The sequence below is a fragment of the Camellia sinensis genome, chromosome 10 (assembly GCF_055761805.1).
Source record: "Camellia sinensis isolate YWXY chromosome 10, ASM5576180v1, whole genome shotgun sequence".
NCBI lineage: Eukaryota > Viridiplantae > Streptophyta > Magnoliopsida > Ericales > Theaceae > Camellia > Camellia sinensis.
This window is the reverse complement of record NC_138970.1, coordinates 152,864,737-152,869,481: the sequence shown is the minus strand read 5'-3', so window position 1 is coordinate 152,869,481 and position 4,745 is coordinate 152,864,737. Positions and strand designations below refer to the sequence as shown.

The window sequence follows — 4,745 nt, the reverse complement described above, 5'->3', positions numbered from 1 at the left end:
AAAAGCATAATGAAAAATTATAAAATGGAATTGTACTTTACCATGTTGAACTCCATGCTGTCTAATCTTGAAATACTAAAGCAAATTCTGCTTAACATGGTATATGAACAGGTGTTTCTCCTGGAGAAGGCACAGGGGCAACAATGTCTGATGACGACGATGACCAAGTAGACAGTGACACAAACTTGTTTGATGGAAGTTTGGAGGGTGCTGACATCTTGGGTTTTGGTCCTCTCGTCCCAACAGATAGTGAAAGATCCTTGATGGAGCGTGTGAGGCAAGAGTTGAAGCATGAACTGAAACAGGTGAGAGACAAATATTTGATTGTGGACACTTTTCTATGCATATATTGCCGTCAACTAATATTTTTTTTCTTTTTTTTAAAATTTTTTTTTATAGAGTTACAAGGAGAAAATCGTTGACATTAGGGAGGAAATCTTATGCAAGAGAAGGGCAGAAAGCTCCCTGGTGATACCACTTCTATGTTGAAGGCTTGGTGGCAATCACATTCTAAGTGGCCGTACCCAACTGTAAGTTTTCATGATTGAGAAGCACAATGACCTTTGGCTTTGAATGGGTTGCTTTCGTGCTATTAGTTTCAAATTTGGTAGGTTAAAGCACTAATGGGTAAGCATGAAGCTCCAACTAACCATGGTTATTGGTTTGGACTTGTGCTAAAAGTTTCGGGCAAGTTTGCTCTCATGTGCTCTCCATAACATTAAAAGGACACTGAATTTGCCTTTTATTGTTTGACTAAATTGATCTGTGATACTGCATGCTGCAAGAATTAAGTGGTGAGTTTGTTGATACTGCTTGCCGCAAGAATTAAGTGGTGAGTTTTTCTAAATCACCGTGGTTAATTGTTGTTCTTTCAGGAGGAAGACAAGGCAAGATTGGTCCAAGAAACAGGGTTGCAATTGAAACAGATAAATAATTGGTTCATTAATCAGAGGAAAAGGAATTGGCACAGCAATTTTTCCACTTCTACAGTCTTGAAGAGCAAGCGCAAAAGGTATGCCAATTTGAGCACATGTAATTTCATCATTTTATATTTGTCGAGGGCTTTCGCCAATCTTAGTTTGAAACAAAGTAATGCAGGTGACAACAGCGGTGATCGTTTCATGTGAGTGAAGGACAAATTCGTAATCCAATCAACAATATATTTCTTCATGCCTCCACTCCAGTGATAATCCAGAATCAGTGCATGTATCTACATAACAAAATAGGACAGTATAGTGCTGCTTGTGAACATTACAGCGTGCAAATGAGAGAATAGGTACACAGATATGTATGCACAAAAGACTGCAGATGGTATACTGTATGTGCTGTGATATCATTAGGAAGTTCAATTATTAGAATATATGACAAAACTGAGTTGGGTAGCATCATATATTGGCGGTTCATGATTTTGTTTACGTTTTACATATCTGTGAGTAAGAATAGAGACGGGTTGTGGGTGTATAGTGTAATAATCTCTTTCATAGCAATCATAAATTTTCTAGCAGTGTTTAGTAATGTAGTCTCAATAGTTGTTGCATCTGTTGAATGTATTTAGTAGTTACAATATTTTTCTTCTTTCCCTTTTGGCATATTTTGACACTATTAGAAGTCGTCAAGTGTCCTCTTAGTCCAATTTTCCTTCATTGTAACAGTTGTATTTTTAGTTTGGGAAAAAATTGAGGCATCATGTCTGATATGGGTATGTGTATATATATATGGTTATGATAGGAAAGAGCGGATGATGTTAGTGATGGTGTTTTTTATTTGATGATGATGTTTATATAGGGAGCAAGGGTGAAGAAATTTTTTCATGGTGGGGTGTAAAAGTCTCAAGTTAAATCAGTGATGGTTAAATTGGAAATTTTCTTCATTGGATGTTAACATACCAGCAGGACCACAAGCTCATGTTCGGTCTACTTTTTTCCCTTAAATCCTTGACTGCACAAAATGGATCCAACAAGGTTTGTTTTGCTTCTTCAAGTTTTGAATTTCAAACATAATATGTTTGCGTGAGTATTTTGATTTCCCATAGAAATTAAAAAAATTTATTTGATTATATAAAACAGAAAATGTTTCGGTTGTGCAAAGAAAACTAATAATTTGACATGCATATACTGTTTGTTTTGGGATCCATAAGATGGTATTAGAAACACTATAACTGGTTCTAATGCCATATGTGATATGTTGATTCCAGTAACAGAAAACTCTTCCTGTATCATCTATTGGCCTTATTAACTCCATATTTATTCTTAGCTTGGAGATTGATTAAATTTTTGTTGAAATTTGCATATGTTTATTAGACATATTTTGTTTGGTATTGGAGTCTCACACTGTGATAGATTCATGATTCATCACTTGTTTGGATTTGAAGCTAATTTTTTCATTGAGGTCCAAATGTTGTGCCAGACATTGTTTTTAATTATTTTGGTTGTGGTGGGTGTTCAATGATTGTATGATTTACATGGGACTCTTTTGGACTATTTTAATTATTAAATGTCTTGTTTCTCAAATAATATTGTCATTTTCTACAAGTGCATATCTTGAGTTTAAGATCACTTTTTTGTTTTATTATTAAATTATTCTAGCTTAAGAAAGTTTGAAATTATTCATGCCTTGATGATTTATTTTGGCTTCTACAAGGGTATCAATATCTTTTGTAGCTTTATACTATTTGTGTGGAGAATCAAAATAATTATGTCATTTTTTGTGGCTGTGGGGAAAGGATTGGGGCAGTTTAACAACTGGATAAATTACATTATTTTTGGTGTAATCTAAATGTAAGTTTATAAATTAATTAGTAAGTTTATTCATATGCTTCTGGCGGTTTTTAAATTAATTTGTTTTTTTATTTTTCAGGTCAGAAATTTCTTGGAGAGATGCAAAATATGGTCAAAGAATTCAAGAACTTACTTTTTTCAAGTTTTTTATTTTTTATTTTTTAATGTATGTAATCACAGTTAATTTTTTTTTTATTAATTTCTTTGTATATACTTTTAAACATTTAACTTTCATTTATGAAATATATGATATTATTTCATTCAATATATGGTTGTGATTCAAAATATAGTATATAGTGTGTATTATATTATTCAAATGCGCGTGCAAAAATAATATTGATTATTCTTTAAATATGTCAAATTTTTTTTTTATCACAGGTTTTATTAGTTATTAATCACACTTAAAAGGTGTGGTCTAAATGTTTTTAATCACACTTAAAATGTGTGATCTAAAGTTTTTAATCACACTTAAAAGGTGTGAACTAAAGTTTTTAATCACACTTAAAAGGTGTGATCTAAATGTTTTTAACCACACTTAAAAGGTGTGATCTAAATATTTTTAATCACACTTAAAAGGTGTGATCTAAATGTTTTTAATCACATTTAAAAGGTGTGATCTAAAGTTTTTAATCACACTTAAAAGGTGTGAACTAAAGTTTTTAATCACACTTAAAAGGTGTGATCTAAATATTTTTAATCACACTTAAAAGGTGTGATCTAAATGTTTTTAACCACACTTAAAAGGTGTGATCTAAATGTTTTTAATCACACTTAAAAGGTGTGATCTAAATATTATTAATCACACTTAAAAGATGTGATGAAAGCATTTTTTAATGACACTTAAAAAGTGTGATTAAAAATGACCATTTTTAATCACACTCCTAAAGACCACACTTTAATAAAACTTAAAAGGTGTGATTAAAAAACATACATCACACCAAAAAAGTGTGATCTTTATCTATATTTGTAGTAGGGTATGAATTAATAAAGGTAAGTTCATAGCATTTTTGTTCAATCTATCATGTCAGGGTATAAATAGTTTTTTTTTTATATATATAAAAGATTGATTATTTCTCTTTCTGTATAAGAATTGTTTATTGTATAGTAATTTATTTTTTCTCATGATGATATATTAACAGTTGGTACACACCATAGATATAAAATTCAAATAAATAAAAATAAATTAAATTATTGTCGTATATTGTGTGTCCTCAAATAGTATGAGTCTTTTTAGCAAATAAAATATTTGATATTTGAGTCTCACACCCCTCATTTGTTTTTTTTTTTTTTTTTTTTTTTTTGAATGAGAGAGAAACTTCAGAATACTATCAGAGGTGTTCATTTTATAATATTATAGCAGTTGACATATGTGATATGTGTATTATTAAATACATGTGTATAATTAAATATTAGCGGTAACCCGTGCGATACACGAAAAAATAGAATATATATATTTTGTGTGATAAATAAATAATCTTAATCTTAAATTATATCTTAATAGCGACAAACCATAATATTAAGCCATCTAGATAGATGTTTACAATAATTAACCCACAAAATTTTACAATAAAATTTGATATGCATGAGAAATTATTAATTATAAAAATTGTTGAGAATAATAGTATCACAATCACTTAATAACATCTATACTATATATATAAATTTACTTGGACTTTTAAATCAGTGGTGTATATTATCATTGTGGGATCAAATTATGAATAAATATCAACTTTTAATTATAATTTATAAGTAGTTTTTAAAAAAATTTAATCTATGTTTGTTGCCTTGCTTATAAAAAGAACTTCTCAAATAAATCATTAATTGATTATATTAGCAACTCTCTATCTTTGATTTCCTCTATCAATGACACACTCATATCATATCAAAGTATAAATTATTCTCCATAGTTTGAATAATACTTGCATAGTTTCTATGTCATTTAAAAAAAATTAATCAAGATAAGAATGT

General features: G+C 29.7%; 2 long non-coding RNA genes across 3 annotated transcripts; both read left to right on the top strand.

Annotated features, from left to right (window-relative positions):
* The first annotated feature begins 399 nt into the window (after positions 1–399).
* Positions 400–1,694, top strand: LOC145801374 (uncharacterized). Of its 2 annotated transcripts, none has more exons than XR_014342750.1 (3): positions 400–530; positions 876–1,012; positions 1,091–1,694. It is a non-coding gene; the product is annotated as an uncharacterized LOC145801374 (long non-coding RNA). The 2 variants fall into 2 exon arrangements; XR_014342751.1 differs by having other exon boundaries at positions 1,099–1,515.
* A 91-nt stretch (positions 1,695–1,785) lies between these two features.
* LOC145801375 (uncharacterized) lies at positions 1,786–3,042 on the top strand. The gene is made up of 2 exons (XR_014342753.1): positions 1,786–1,961; positions 2,857–3,042. It is a non-coding gene; the product is annotated as an uncharacterized LOC145801375 (long non-coding RNA).
* Positions 3,043–4,745: the final 1,703 nt, after the last annotated feature.